General features: G+C 39.0%; 1 pseudogene; it reads right to left on the reverse strand.

Annotated features, from left to right (window-relative positions):
* Positions 1-1,869: 1,869 nt before the first annotated feature.
* On the reverse strand, positions 1,870-2,785 carry LOC141489569 (taste receptor type 2 member 7-like; annotated as a pseudogene).
* Between the last annotated feature and the right edge of the window lie 14,576 nt (positions 2,786-17,361).

The following is a 17,361-nucleotide window of genomic DNA, read 5'->3' on the forward strand; positions in this document are numbered from 1 at the left end:
ATATATATATATATATATATAATTTTTATGATGATTTCTGAAAGCAAAATATTATTGATTTCAAATTTTTATGCTGTTATCCACTTCTAATTTATGGGTAAAATTATCCCATTCACATTCTAACTTACCTGTGCATTTTCCTTCTTCCTCTTTTTCCTCACTATTCTTCCATGTATACAGTTACTATAATTTGCCAAGAACTTTATAAATAACATCACATTTAAGCCTCACAAAAATCCTGAAGATGAGGCACAATTATCATTTTCATTTTACACTAGTGGAAACCGAAATAAACAGAGATTAAGTGAGATGCCCAAGGTCATATAGCTAGTAAAAATCTAAGAACAAATTTGAACTTAGGCCTTCCTGACTCCTGGTCTAGTCCTCTATTCACTGTACCATCTAGCTGCCTGGGTGGTGTAGTGATGTGATAATGCCACACATTTTTTATAGCACTTTTAAACTTTTATAACACTTTGCATATATTATCTCATTTGATTCTAACACATCAACAGAAAGTATGTGTTGTTATTATTATAATCCTAATTTTTCAGATGAGGAGACTTCAACTGAGTTAGATTAAGTAATCTGTCTAGGGTCATATAGTTAAATATTTTAGGTAGGATTTAAATTCATGTCTTCTGATTCCAAGTCCATTATTTTATTCACCAGGTGATGCTATCTCTCAAGTGATTAAGAAAGAAAAATAATCTATATTATGTTGAAAGACATGATATATTATAATATAGATATAGATTATATGTACATATCATATATTATATACACATAATATTATATATATAATATCCATATACAAAAATATACATAGACCTATATAAATACATATATTTACTGAATAGTTTTGTATCCAAGAACTTAAAAGTTAAACCACTCAAAATTGAGGCAATCTAAATAATACTTCAGGGACCATTAGAGATTTCATAATAACTTTTCCAGTCTTAGATGAATCAAAAAGAAAAACAAGCAGGAAAAAAATGAATGATTTGAGCAAAATACTTTAATACTAAATATGATTAATTACTATTGTCAGCAACATAAAGAATTTGGGGAAAAACAACCTAGCTATAAATTTATAAATTAATAAAAATGATAATAATAACAATAATATGATAATAACAATAAAATGATAATAACAAATTAACACAAAAAGGCAGAAATAATAAATATAACCTTTGAGAATGAAATTCAAATCTGTGGTCTCATTCAATTGATTATTCCTTCCATGGATGTGGATTATAGCTCATCCATACATGTCCATCCTAGGTGACTCTTATTCACATCACCTCCTAAATCTATCAGATGTGGGTCTTGACCTCATAAAGACAGCAGCAGAATACATTAGTTGTCCATTTCTTGTTCTTCTCATGTGACCAGCACATTTTATTTTTCCTGGCATATCATTTATTCCAGTTCTTCATACTACCTTTTTTGTTATTTTGATAGTCGATTTCCTTCCAATCTTTATCTCTCCATTACCTTCTGAATGATACATCTTTATAATTCTCCAGAAATCATGACATTCCATGGTTCATAGAATTACAAAGACAGGAATAGATTATTGCTATTGAAAGGCAGCACAGGGAAATATTTGGAATCACTAAAGACATTTTGCAATTACTCTAAGGTAATCCAGTCTAATCTCTTATTTTCCATATGAAATGTCTATATATACCACTGGACAGCTCTATAGGTTGGTCATATAGTTTCATGCTATGATCTTGATGATAGGTAGTTTTCATACACTTCTTTGATTTCTGTGTGAACAGTTAAGCCAAATTTTGGATTTCCATATTTCTGATTTCTAATTGCAATTAAAATAAACTCAAAAAAATTTCAAGGACTCAGTGTTTAGCTTCTGCCACTTACACTTTCCCAGGGATTTTGAGGCAGTGTTTGAGCCTCCCCAGTACCCTCAGAGAGGCCTTTCTCAACTTGCTGTGACTCAGGATTAGGATGATGGAGTGGGTCAAGGGATAGATACCCATGACTATCAATGCAAACATTGCCACAAGTTTGCTGTGAAATATTGCTAGGTTTAAGACTACCATAGTGATACCCAAATGGTATAGTACAAAGAGGCAGAGGAAGGAGATTGTGGATCTCATAGCCCTCACGTGAGCTTCTGTGCTGGGATCCCTGAAGCCTATGACCTTGAGATGCATCTGCTGGATATGCCTCCACAAGGATAGTACTAACAGGACACAGGAGATGAGAGATAGAAAAAAGGGAACCAAACCTATTGTATGGAAGAGAATCAAGGTGGAAAACTTTAGGGTTTTTATTTTTTTTAATATTATGAGTTATATTTGTTTCATTTTCTTGGTCAGTGAGAAATTTCTGAATCTCAGAAATTCTCCCTGTCATTGGAAGAAGAATGAACAAGGATATGAGCAAGCATCCCATCAGAATCCTGAGGACCACCATATTAATTCTCCACTTCAGCCAGAGGAAGGCAGGATGGGAAAACTTCCAAACCAAGCACTAGAATGATTGCTGACATTCCAGATAACTTCTGAAGGCATCCAAGTGCCAATATCATTTCTTTTATAGTGGAAAAAATATAAAAATTCATTGCTGTTAGTGCCCACAAAATTATAATCTTGGAGATGGCCAAGCCAGTGAGGATGAAATCAACTGGGCTTATTCTTGTGGTCTTCACACAAACAATACAATTGACAAGTCCAAGGAAGTCATTATCCAAAAACCCCACAAGGAATTCTCCAGATCTCACAGCCATACAGATGCTCTCCAGTATATTTGGCATATTTAGGGAAAGAAATTCCCTGATATCTGAAAGATTGTTTCTGGTGAATGGATTTCCAGTCAAAGACAGAAGAAAACTATTTCTGAATCTTGAAATAACAGATTTTTTTTTACTTTCTCTCTCTCTCTCTCTCTCTCTCTCTCTCTCTCTCTCTCTCTGTCTGTCTTTTCTCTCTGTGTGTCTTTTCTCTGTGTGTGTGTGTGTGTCTTTTCTCTCTGTGTGTCTTTTCTCTCTCTGTGTGTCTTTTCTCTCTCTCTCTCTCTCTCTCTCTCTTTTCTTTCTCTGTGTCATCTCTCTGTCTTTTCTCTCTCTGTCTTTTCTCTCTCTCTCTCTCTCTCTCTCTCTCTCTCTCTCTCTCTCTCTCTCTCTCTCTCTCTCTCTGTCTTTTCTCTCTGTCTGTCTCTGTCTCTGTGTCTGTCTCTGTCTCTCTAACACTCTGCCCTGCTATGGAATGAGGTTATAGTTGTCTTCATAGCAAACATCACTTTTCCTTGCTAATAGTTAAGATGATAGTAAGCTCAGACCGTGAGAGGTAGTTTCTCTGGGCAAGAATTATTTATTTGACCAGAGTCCAAGTCACTGAGCTGCTGTTTTTAAAGATGCAAATAAAGGACAGATTTTATTTCACTGTTTTGCACTTTTAACTCAACCTAATTTGTCTACCTAAGAGCTATAAACAGCAGTATGCATCATAGAGGATGTAGAAAAGTGTAGGGATGGAATATGACCAACTTTCTTTCCTAAAATGCAACAATGTCTAGTAGAAAGACCAGACTTGGTTTGGAATCCAACTCTGCCATGCTCTAGTTTCATGAGCATGGATATATCAGTCAAACTCTTTAGAATTCAGTTCCCTCAACTTAACTAATTTAAAATGCAAATAACAGCCAATAGAGCAAAGAAAATAAACAATGATATCACGAAGAGGAAATTTGAACATTCCACAGATTGCCATAGCTAACAAAGGCTGGAGACTGATGTGCAACCTTCTGTCACCATACTAACTTGATAGTTTATGTAAAAACATAGGCTATTTTTTCATGAAAAAGTCAAAGAGTCTATTCAAAGTCTATCAGTCACTTTTTAATTTCATAATGGCGGTTTATTCATGTGTATGACACTAATTACCCGGGTACCATATTTTAAAAAGTAAACAATACTATTAGAAACAGAGAAAAATGAAAATAGAAAAAAATCCACTGGTCATCTTCTGAAACACCAAACTGAAAACACCCAGGATTTGCAGAGGCAAAATTATGAACATCCAGAACAAAGACAACATAACTTACTGCAAATAGCAAGAAAGAAAGGAATCCATCAAGGCTCTGAGTATGTTCCAAGGTACTATACAGAAGAGGAAATAGTGTAATGTTCAAAAAAGCAAAAGACAAAGGTTTTAAAGAAATGCAGTTTATCCTAGAAGACTAAGGATACTCCTGGGGGGGGGGGGGGGCGGGGGAATAGTATTCTAAAGAAAAAAAAACAGAAAAGAAAACAATCCTGTGATCCTGTGGTAAAACCATGTGATTTCAGAGAATCCAAATTACATTTGAGGAATTACAAGGGACTAAATGATAGTGATTTCTTTCACTCTAACAAAAGGAGAAAAGACAAATGTCCCTTTAGAAATTCCTTGTTTTCAAGGGTGACAGATTCCAAGGACATTTTCATTCTGTTTTAGTGGTTTTAAAGAGAGAAAGGAAAGAGAAGAAAATACACAGGGAAAAAAATGAGAAAGGATCTGATTTTTTTTTTCCACAGCTAGCATTGCGATAGGAAGAATATACAAAAATGGAATCAGTTGTCTCATTCAACTCACTGATTCCTCCGAATCAGACAAAAGACAGTCACAGAGAGCTTGATGTAGAAACATATAAAAATCAGGGGGGAAAATAGAGACAGAGAGAGGAAAGTGGTGTATTTCAAAGGTAGAGCTAGGGAGGGAACAGATCCAAGCAAAACAAATTTCAGCTTCTGAGAGCAGAGAATAAAGTAGGGACTTTAAAAAAAGAAAGAAATTGAATTAACCAATTATGGTAGCCTGGAATAGTTGAAGAGAAGGGCAGAAGAATGAGAGCAGATGTTTTTGATTAAAGATAATTATTTTGATCATGTTTCCTTCTCAACTTTCTTTTTTTATTCAGGAGAAAGGTGAGGTAAAGAGAGGAGAAAGTATGAAATGAGATTTCGGAAGTGAATGTACAATTAGAGATCATAACCATGGATGTGAACAGAATAAACTCACTCATAGAATGGAAGATAGGAACAGAATGTATCATAAAGCAGAATAAAAAACTTCACTGTTTTTAAGAAACAAACTTGAAATATAAATGTTCACAAAAAGTTCAAATAAAGTACTGAAACAATATATTATGTTTCCTATGAAATCAGAAAAGCAAGGGCAGTAATCATGATCTCACATAAAGAAACATTAAGAAAAGACTTGGTAAAAAAACAGGAGCAGGTAAAGGTAAAATAAATAACACTGATGATTAATTAGCCATTAGTAACATATATTTATTTAGATGACATAGAACCTAAGTATTTTTATTAAAAAAGATTTATATGTATAAGTTACAATAAAGACCCAAATTAATCATCATAATTAAACAGCATCAAAAAAAATATTTAGCCATCTCTAAAACAGACCAAACCAAAAAACTTTTTAATAAGGAAGAAAATGAAATGAAAAGAATCCAAAAGATTATACCAGGTCAAAAATTTAAGGCTTCCACATGATCAGTCATGTTTATAGTTATTAAAAGAGCAAATTGACATAACAGTTATTTTCTATAGTCACATTTTCTTTCCTTATGTTCAACTTTCCCACTTATGGACATTAATTTACAAAGAAGAGATTTCCCAAACATCAATACTCTTGTGCTAGATGATAAAATAAAGACACCCCTTTTTTGTTCCAGGAAATAGCATTCTTTGAAACACAAATGATAATTGGAGATATGTTCTATAACATGAAAAGAAAATGTCAATGTTTTTGAAACACAGATGCCTTGAGGGAAAATATAATGACCTCTAAATAATTGCTTCACATTCATATTTCAAGAACACATTCATCTTAAGCACTGTCTCTTTCAGACAAACACTTTAAAAGGTCGGACAATTCAAAGAAAGTCATCAGTGGACATCTTTAGACACAATGGAACAACCCATTTAAGAGCAGGAGAATGATTTTCATTGTGGATAGTTTGTTAGCCTTGGGAAAACTAGTAAAATCTCAAATCAACATTTTCATTGTAAATTTCTTAAGACAGTTGTTATAAATGTCTCGAGAATACTTAGTCCAGAGTGATTAAAATGGTTTTTATTAAGATAACTTAACAAAATGGCACACCTTTCTCATGGTGGGAGAGAGAGTGAGAGGGGAGGGGAAATCCCAACATACCAGCTCTTTTATGTACTTTTTCCCTGCTCCCTCATGCCAGTCATAGGCTGCAGTCACAAATCTAACTGATACATTGGTTTCTATACATTTCCCCACCCTGCTCATTATACTAATGAGCAAGAAAAGAGAGATCTCTTTGAGCACGTGCAAAGGAGAAGGTCAAGATTAGGTTACTCTTGACCATTTAAGGACTAGTTTCTTCTAATTTCATTTGTCATCTTTGGAATGGGACTAGGAGAACTCTCCCAGTTTCGTGACTGGCTGGGGCCATTCTCCCTTTGTAATGGATTTCAAAGGGGCCTCCCTCCACACCCTGTGAAGACCAATAACACCCTTCATTCCTCACAGAGTCAGTTTTTGCTTTGTCATTTTTATCAAGAGTTCTCTGTAAGCCCTCTTTGTTGAATAACTGAGGGTTACAGATTTGATCTATATATTCAAAAAAGCTTCTATAGTTTACTAATTAGTATCATAAAGTCAGAGTTGGAAATTTGGTTGACATTACATTAGAATTAGTATATTAGAATCCGTGACAGAAACAGGGAATTTTAGATGAAAGCTTTTTTAAGAATAAAATTAATTCTGGGTGGCTAGGTGGCGTAGTGGATAAAGCACGGGCCTTGGAGTCAGGAGTACCTGGGTTCAAATCCAGTCTCAGACACTTAAGACACACCTAGCTGTGTGGCCTTGGGCAAGCCACTTAACCCCATTTGCCTTGCAGAAAAAAACCTAAAAAAAAAGAATAAAATTAATTCTGCTGAAGATGTGTATCCATTAAGCTCTCTTTAGTAATCCAATTAGAAATTTCCAGAAGATGTAATGAGAGGCAAGAGGTCAAGACATAGCTTGGGGTTAGATACATAGATTTGGCATTTGGCTATGTTTGGATGATAATTAAACCTACAGAAACTTATGAATTAAACCCACCAACTTCCCCTTCTCCCAATTTAAAGAGAATAAGAGTAATAATGACTTATTTTGCTTATCTGACCCTTTTCTGTTTTATTTGATTTTAGAACAATATGGACCCTAGGGCTATCATTCATATTTTCTGTCACGCAAAAGATGATGAGAGACAAAATAGTCAGCTCTTGCCTCTAGGAAACTTACATTCTAATAGAGATAGGTAACATGAAAAATGAATATGAACATGAAAATGAATAGCAGTCAAGGAAGGGAATTTGGGTCTGGGAAATCTTAGGGTTGGTGAATGAAACCCTAGGGTAGAGCATCAGTTCATTGATGGTCTTGTTAATTTGATTACTTTTTCCAGAAGTAGAAGATGGTGAGGGACTGGGGCAGGGGGAGGGGAAGTGTGGTAGGAAGGCAGAAAAGGGACTGAGTCTTGCATCAACCAGACACTGTCTAGGCTTTCAACATCAGGACATCAAAGCCCAAGGGAGGGAGTTCCCAGCCTGTCAAATTTAACCCTTTCAGAGTATAGTCCCTGTGAACCCAAAAGGATGAACTACTTATGGTCAACTTACGGTGGAAGGATATAGATGAGAGAATTGATCAGGAAGGGGAAGGGTTATGATCTGCATAACTGGAGGGACTATACTTGGATTAGCTCACAGCATCACTGGAGTCTGTATATATATATATATATATATATATATATATATATATATATATATATATACATATATATGTTGGATGATATCATTTCTGATCAGTCTACAGCCCTTAAAGACTGCTTTCTTCCCATACCCTTCATTTTCTTTTCCTTAATACTCCCCAATGACAGTTCCATGGCCTGGCTTACAAGTTCTGAAATGTGGTAATAATTATAATGTAGGAATAGGAGAGAGAGGTGAATTCTGTTTCATTCTGACACCTGGAGGTGTCCAGGGAAATACATCCGCTGAAAATATTTAGAAGAAAACCACCCCCCCTCCCAACCCCTAAATCCAGCTCACGTGGGTTGTATTTCTCATATCCACCCATCCCAGATTGGCTCAATAACCAACACTTAATAAAATCAATGGGATCCTCCTATCTTTGTTGGAATAATGGCAATTACTTCAAGGTTTATAAAGCAGAAAAAGGAAACCAAAGCCTTCTCCAAGAATTCTAAGAGCCATAGCCAGAATCATTGCCATTCTAGTTCATCTTCCATCCCTAATAAAAGTGCCAAAGATGTGTTGAGAGAGACATCTGACCTGGAACATATATGTGTGCCCTAAAGATAGTTGTTCTACTAGCTACCCACTATGGACTTGCATGACTTACCTTACCTCTAGTGTAAACTCTCTATATATTTTCACAATCAATAAAGAAGGATTTATTAAGCATCTTTTGAATGTTTTTGTTGTGGTTGTTCAATAGAATCAGCCCCCATTTCAGGGTTTGGGAGCAAAGATCCTGGATTGGTTGGCCATTTCCTTCTCCTCCTCATTTTTAGAGAAGAAGAATCCAAAGCTAGCAGGGATAAATGACTTGCCTAGGGTAATACAGCTTGTAACTGTCTAAGGCAGTATTTGAACTCAGGTCCTCCAAATTGTGCCATCTAATTGCCCCCTTATTTTCATTTTAAATTGCTATTAAAGGGGGGGAATTATGGAGGATAGGGATGACTCAAGTATTTAATTAAGGGTACTCTCCTAGACCTTGAACTCTTATGCTATCCACCAAGTTTTGTCTATTTAAAACCAAACAGAGACACAAAGTTAGGAGAGACAGTCCCTAGAGTGAGCTAGGGTTATACCCAAGGACTCAATTTACACTATTTATCCCTGAGGTCTTTCTCCATGTCATTCTCTTAAAAATTATGGAGCATTAGGATATGGGATGTGATATATGAATTCTTCCTCAGACATTTACTAGTTGGGTGAAATTGGATAAGCCTTTTAACCTCTCTGAATCTCAGTTTACTTGTCAGTAAAATGGAAATAATAGTCACTACCTCACAGTGCTGTGATGAGAATCATATGGAAAGTGCTTTGTAAAGTGTTCCAGGACTATGTCATCATCATCATCATCATCATCATCAGGGAAGTGGGAGGATTTTGTACATTTGGAGCTGATAGAAGACCCTCTTGTGCCCAAAGAATGGCCAGCCAGAGTCCCTCTCCAGGACCAAAAATGGAAATGTTAAAGAACCTTTCACCGATTTTCAAGGATTGAAAATACAATTTGTCTCTGCCAACATTTGGATTCTTTGTGGTTTAAGGAGGATCCCCACAGATGAAGGAAAAGGAAGAGTGGGAGTCTTAATTACTCAGAGATTTCTCACCAGACCCCAACGTTTTCCCAAAACTGGTCTCCGGCAGCCAGCTCAGCCCCATCTCATGCCACTGCAAAGGGGACAAATCATCACAACAAAACCCTGGAGAGGAAGATCAAAGCCTGGCTCAGGCATTGCCAAGTGAGTAATCATCCACAGGCCCCATGTCTGGCAGGGCAAGTGGAGCCATTCAACCCCATAGGCAGACACAGACATGGCCAGACCAAGGCGCCAAGAGGCGTGTGCCCCTCTGGAGAGATGGTCCTGATGGAAAAGGAATAGGGAACCACCAGAAAGAATTGAGGAGAATCCCTCTGACTCAGTTGGGGGGGTAGAGGAGGGGGGGCAGTCAGGCTGTCTCTCCCTCAAAAAGAGCATTGAGCTCAGCTTTAAAGATAATCAAGTTTCCTGGACAATTAATTTTCTATGAGTCAATATTCATAGTTATCCCTTTACGGAAGCCAAAATAACTGAGTTAGAAGGAATTACTTTGGTGCATACATTCCCAAAAGCATTTATTCATCACCTACTGTTTACAGGTCATGGTGCTAACCTTGGGGATACAAAGTCAAAAAATAATAAATAAATAAATGAATTAGTCACTAACCTCAAGGAACTGAAAATTCACTGGGAAAAGAACAACATAAACTAAAAAACGGGAAAGGTAGGAAGGAAGAGAGGGAAAAAGGAAGGAAGGGAGGGAGGGAGGGAGGAAGAGAGGGAGGGAGGGAGGAAATTTACAGCTTTAAAAGCTAATCCAAACCTTTACCACAATTGGTTGATTCTAGCACCAAAGCATCTTTCACTTCAGGTTCCCTTCTCCCCAGTCACATTACCATTACAATTACCTTGACCCCCTTACTCCAGCTGCAGTCTCTCACCTGATCCCTCTCTCCTCTCCAATCCATCCTCCACACCTATGTGTCTGGCTTGCTCAAGAGCTTTCTGTGCCTCCCTATGGCTGCTAGGATTAAATTAAGATTCCTCTATTGGAAATTTAAAGCTCTTGGCTTCTTTACAAATTGAGTACTCTCCTTCCTAAATTCTAAATTGGGGCCAAAGGTTTTTGCAAGGCAATGGGGTTAAGTGACTTACTCAAGGCCACACAGCTAGGTCATTATTAAGTGTCTGAGACCGGATTTGAACGAGGTACTCCTGACTCTAGGGCCGGTGCTTTATCTACTGCACCACCTAGCGGCCCCCAAAGCCTCCAACTTATTGTCCCTTCACAATATTCCCATTTAATTAACTAATCTGTCCTGTTCCTCTCTCTGTGGGTGCAGGATGGGAGCCTCTGATACTTAAACACTTTCTGTGTGGCCTTGGGCAAGTTACCTAACCTTGATCGCCTGGAATCCAAGGCTATCTCCAATTGTCCAAATTGCTCTGGAGGAGAAAGTGAGAAAGTGAGGCTGGTGACTTAGTACAGTCTCCCCCCCCCCCACACTCAAATCCAGTTCACTTGCTTGTCACGGCATCATTTCCCTGATGTCATGATCTTCTTTGAGAAGGAAGGACAAAAACAAACAAACAACATTATCATGTCTTGGAAGACCATGTTCTTTTGAAGGTTCAGCTCAAGGACCATTTTTTCAGTAGGTCTCTCCTGGTTATCACCCACCCCTCAACTGTCAATGCTCCTATAAACTATTTTGAATTAATTTTGTTTGACTCTTGTATTTATGCATCTGGATATAGAATGCTCATCCCTTGCTGTGCATAATGTCATGTATGTGCCTTTTATTATCAGTAATCTAATGTTGTGCCTGGAAAATAATTAGTGCTTACTACATGCCTGTGGAATGGTGAGAATGAGCAGGTCATTTCTTCAGAATCCTCCTCAGATCTGAGTTTCATGTTGGAAGAAGGATATTAATAAGCTGGGGCATAATCAGATTAACTCAATCAGTAAGAAACTCTGAGAGACTGTAATACATAAGCATTAATTGAAGAAACTGAGGATACTCATCCAAGAGAAGAGGCAGCTTGGGACAATCTTCCAGCTTGCTCCATGTGTCTGAACAGCTGACCTAAGGAAGAGTCTTCAACTTGCCCTGTTTGGCCTCAAAGGCCAGAACCAGGAACCATAGACAGAGGTTGCAAAGAAGGAAAGTTAAGAAACAGTTTCCTAGCAAATAAATCTAAGGCCAAGTGCAATAGGCTTCATTGGAAGGTAGATAATTCCCTCTCCTGGGAGGCTGAGGCTGGTTGGCCACTTCTTGGGAATGTCATTTAGAGTTAGATTCAGGTTGGTCTAGAGGTTCCTTCCAGATGGGGTATTGGGTAATTCTGTGAGCCCCCAGAGCCCTAGGTTTAGTTTAATTTTCTCTTTTATATCCAAGTCAGAAGATCAGGTATTGGTCTCCAATCACAAAAGCTGAAAGAAATTAGGGTGATCCAAATGGAACTTAGCCAGTGGTTCTAATGAAAAGAAGGTCCTTTCAAACTGCATTTTCATCACATAAGAATAAGGCAATATGCCTAAAAGCAACCGAATACCATCTGGTTTTTGTGTTTTCCCCACAACTTTTTCCTAAGACCTTCCCACTAATCTGCATCTTTGCCGGGCCTCCAAACTGCCTTTAGATCCTGCAGAAAGATTGGCAGGGTTGGACAGGAGAAAAGGGAAGGAGCTCAGACCAAGTCCAAAAACCAATGGGAGCTCTTTGCAAGGCTTTAACCCAAGTCCTTTCTGAGCCTGAAGGGGTCTCAAGACAATGTATTCTAACCATCATTTTACAGCTGACAAGAATCTGAGGTATAAAGAGGGGAAGAGATGTGCCCAGGAACATGTAGACTTGTAGAGTTGGCATGGGCACCCAGTTCATCTTGACTCCCCAGATATCTTTCTTCTCTCTGCCCCATGATACCATGCTGTTCTTGCCTTTCAGAGGACTCAGCCTACCAGCTGTCACCCCCTATGAGGTTATTATCTGTTTTGTGAAAGTTACTGTCTGTTCTTAGAGAAACACAGGGCCTCACAGAATGGCCTCAAATAGCAAGACTCTTTTTCATGACCCCATAGAAGCAGGAAGGGGAAGTATTTTGCTGCCTGTACTTGAAGAAGGAAACCAGATTCTTCAAAAGAAGTCCCTGTGAAACTCAATTTCAAGAATATTTGCATCATTTTCAGTGGAAGGACATCTAAAGACCAGAAGATTAATGATACTCTTGGCCAGACTCTGGGATAAAGTTTTTTTGACTTTGCAGAACTGGTAAGAAAAAGATGATCAAAGGGGACAATTCAGGGATGAGGCTTTCCATTCCAAAGATGTCAACAAAAATGGAGGTAGTGCCAATGATGAAAATGAGAGGAAACAATGTGCCATAATGGACAGAGAGCTGGTACTGAAGTCCAGAAAAACCTAAATTCCCATCACAAAGATTGACTGTGTGAACCTAGTCCAGTCATTTAACTTCTCAGGGCTCCAGAAAACTCACAGGCATTCTGGGCAAGGGATCTGTGAATTTTTATAACAATGTCAATATAATTGGTCTTCTTTGTAGTTCTATGTATTTTACCTTAGGCATTTAAAAAATTTATTCTGACATGTCGTCCCTAAGTTTCACCAGACTAACTGTTTGAGGGGCCAAAGCATTCCTGTTTTGAGTGCTAAGTTACAAAGAAGTTCTTGAACTGCATTGGTAGAATTTCCTCATATGGGAGGATGCTCCCCAAACCAATGAAATCCTGTGTCAGACTCTCACTTCTTTACCCTCAAGGTACTTTGCAGGAACCTACAGAACTGAGTCAAGAACCCAGGCTTGCCACTGCCCAGAAGGGAACAGAGAGGGCTTACAGGCGTAAGACCATACTCATCCCCAAATCTCTCCTTCATGGTGAACTATCCATGATATCAACATCTCTTCCTCCCAGTGGAATGAGACCCTCCCACCAGGAAAGAGTTGATGAGTTAAGTCACCAAGGAAGACATGTCATATCTAGACCAATTCCAAAGACTCTCTCTGACCTATCCCTAAACAGGAACCCCCTCTTTCTATAGCCAACTCAGCAAGAAGTCAAGTGAACCATCACTTGACCAACTCTAGTGAGAGAGCCTCAGAGTTCAACAGGATCATCCTCTTCCCCAAATCCTGGAAATGATGTCTTTCTCAAAACAACCTAAAATCACATTCTGGAATAGCCAAATTACAGAATTGTACTCCATTTCTAGAATGTTCATTCTCATTTCTGCCTATTGGCTTTTCTAACTTCCTTTAGGTCCCATCTAGGTGGCACAGCAGATAGAGTTCTGGACCTGAAGTCAAGAAGACTCCTCTTTGTAAGTTCTAATCTGGCCTCAGAGATTTGGTATCTGGGTGACCCTGGGCAAGTCACTTCACCCTGTTTGCTTCAGTTTCCACAACTGTAAAATGAAGTGAAGAAAGAAATGGCAAAACACTCCAGGATCTTGGCCAACAAAACTTCAAATGGACTCACTCAGAGTCAGATACAACTGAACAACAAAAGTTCATCTTCTACTTGAAAGCTTTCTCAATCCTTCCTAATTCTAATACCTTCCCTCTGTGAATTATTTCCTTTTTATCTTGCATATAGATGGTTTGTATATATTTATTTGCATTACCTTTCCTTGCATTACCTTTCCTCTAACCTGACCCAGCATTAAAATCAAGCAGATGATTTCCAGATGAAACACAGAAAGGAGAAGCAGATTGCCTGGAAAGGGAAGGGCACTGATATTGAGGAGAATCAGAGTGGTGCCAACCTAGAAGTTGATGAGCTTTGTTGTATGTGAAGGCTACAAATACTTCAGAAAGGGCTTGGAGCTGGACTGGTCAGACTATGAATCGAGTTCCATCCTGGGTACCACAGCTGAGAAAGAACCTGGACCACATTCCGATGAAGAAGGTCTTGATGTGGAGGGTCCTCAGGAAGCTGCCTGATTTGTGATTTGAGGTAGAGATGCTGAAAAGCAAGGCTTTGGAGTCAGTTCAAGGGAAAAGAGGGTGCCTGGGGTTATCAAGGAACATTCAGGACTAGCAGCCAGGATAGTGAAGCATCTCAAGAGTGTGCCAAAGGATCTGAGGGTATTTAGCCTGAAGTAGAGAAGAATGGTAAAAACAACAGCAACAATTGACAGTTATGCTTTAAATCTAAGCATAGTCTAGAAATTGTCTCATTTGATTTTCCCAATATCCCTTCCTCACTGATACTACAGGTTACACCAGCCCATTTGAGAGATGAAAAAACTGAGGTCCAGAGAAATTAAACCACTTTGGTCACACAACTACTAAATGTCAATGGTCCATTTCTACTACAGTTTAAGCCCTGCAGTCCAATTGGACTGGGCATTATTCTCCTTATAAAATACTTAAATGTTTCATCTCCTTCCTCTGCAAAACAAATCATTTTTTCCTTTAAAGCAGAGTCTCTTAAAAGACTTGAAAGGAAAAGGAACTAGCCTTGCTGAGCCTGGTCCTCAAAGCAGAGCCAGTATCAATGGAGAGATGCTATAGGGGATGATTTGGACCTTAGTCATGAAAGTTTTTCCTCCATGTCTTACTACTAGTCCTTCCATATCAATGAAGACCACACCAACCAACCAAATGCTTGGAGGTGTGAGTTGTACAAATGATGCTTACTATAGGGAGAGGAATGCTGTGTAAGGCAGTCTTTTCACTTGCCTTTACCAGGATCGTTCCAGACCAGGACCTGATTTCTAGGAAACAGAACTACTGAAGATGGTCTGGCTGCTACAAGAGTCTCTTGGCCTTAAATGGGTTTCAGTTCCTCCCTTATCAGTGAAGCACCTGCTGACTTCCCCAGGATCAGTAGAGTTCCACCATTCTGGATTTGGAGATCTGAATCTAATTCCTTTTCAATCCACTGAGGACAATGGAGACCATCAAATGCCTAGCTCTCAGGACCAACTGACCTATGCTCAGCATCTGTTCACAAGGTTTAGATGGCATAGTGGATAGAGCACCAACCCTGGAGTCAGGAGGACCTGAGTTGGCCTCAGACACTTGACATTTGTTAAATGTGTGATCTTGGCCTCGCATCCAGGGCCATCTCCAGTCATCCTGGTTTATATCTGACCACTGTATGTAGATGGCTCTGGAAGAAAAACTGAGGTTGGTGACTTGCCTCCCCTCACTCAAATCCAATTGTACATGTCACAGCATCACCTCCTTGATGTCTTGATCTTCTTCAAACAACAAACCTCTTGTATAGAATTGGTCTATACAGGGAATCAGAGGGAGAGTGGAGCCTTTCCTCCAGAAAACACTGAAATTGTTTCTCCATTTCTTCACTTTTCCTTTGCCTCCTGAAGCTGGTCTTCTCTCCTCCTGCATGCATGCTCCCTTTCTAGGTCTCTCTACACAACCCCACCCTCAATTTTTTTCCTTTCCTCTGCTGAGACAATCTCAGCTAGGTATGGAGAGCAAAGTTTAGATAACATCAATTCACACTAAGGTGTAAATGAGACTTTAAAGGACTCTAGTCCTCTTCAGGAGCATTTATTTGCTTCTGAAATGAGACTCAATGAAGAATCTCTTTTATGCATAGGGAAACTATTTGGGGATAACAGCCTTATTGCTTCTCAGATTATATCACTGCCATATACTGCCTATGTTTATGGCCAACTTTATGAAGGAAGAGGGGAAAATTAGTCTTTGTTCACATTCTCCTCCTACTAACACATTCCTACTGGTAGGGGAAAGTTGGTCAATGACCTCCCTTTCATTCCACCTACTTTCTGCTTAAGCTTGGCTCATATTGTCCTCTTCCACTTAACTCCCATCTAAATAAAGGAGACTATTGTGGAGGGTTCCTTTGGTTGGGTTTAGCCTTAGAACCCCATCATCTGTCTAATTTTAGGTCTAATCTTGAAAGAATGGATGCATTTGTCCATGAAAGAAATTAGTAGCTCAAAACTGCTTCACTCTGAATGGAAATAATATTGCCCAAGACCATACTCAAGCTAAAGATGAAACCCATCCTTATCCATTTCTGGTCCTAATGGACTAGGGACTTTGTTCCTTGGCAGCTGAGATGGGTGCTGAATAGCTCAGGACTTGTTCGAGGCAAGATGGGAAGCAGGGTCCTTCTGGATTTGAGCCCAACCATCTCCCTCAGTTCAAATCCTTAGCGATCCCTTTAGGACATGGGAAAAGAATATTGAATTAGAAGAAAGAAATTTGAGGCCAAGTTATAGGATCATAGAACTCTAGGACTAGGGTTAGAAGAGACAGAAAGAGGTTGCCTTGTCCCCTCAATTGATAGAGGAGAAAACTGAGGAATAGAGGGGTCCATGGCTTGCCAAAAATCACACAGTTGGTAGATAACCAACTCAGTCCTCTTCCACATTCAGCATCTTTTCATAACATTTTGCTACCTGCCTTGATTTCTCCCTGTAACTTCAGGTCATTTGGGGGATCTAACCCTACATAAACTTAGAGATCTAGAAGGTGGCTGACTTTTACACTGACTCTCTCAGCCAGGGAGTTCTTTCCCCCATTCTGGACCTTAGGAAGGTCCACTGAATAATTCTCCAGATGTTCCACTAACTGTTTCTTCGGATGGTCAACCAGGAATGGTGATTCCATTTTTTGAGCAGAGCTGCTTCTCAGATGTCTGACCATAGACACCATGGCTTTTCTCCTTGATTCCAAGAAAGCTATCCCTACTTCCTATCAGTATCCTCCCCTCTTAAACCTTGTCTCTAGAACCTCCAGAAGAGGGGACTCTACTGTTTTCACTCCAGCTTACCCATGTCTCTCTGAATAGTGGGGTGCCTAGAAACAATAGGCATAGTCCAGTTAGCATCTGACTGAGACAGAGCCTGAATGAACTTTCAGTGACTTCTGTGAACTTTCAGTGATGAAAAGGACACTCAGGGACCATTTCAGATGTTTTAGGAGTCATGTCCCATTGAATCATAACAGATTTTTGGCTCTAATCACTCTCCTGGCTCCCAATCC

Source organism: Macrotis lagotis, chromosome 5, assembly GCF_037893015.1.
Source record: "Macrotis lagotis isolate mMagLag1 chromosome 5, bilby.v1.9.chrom.fasta, whole genome shotgun sequence".
Classification (NCBI taxonomy): domain Eukaryota; kingdom Metazoa; phylum Chordata; class Mammalia; order Peramelemorphia; family Peramelidae; genus Macrotis; species Macrotis lagotis.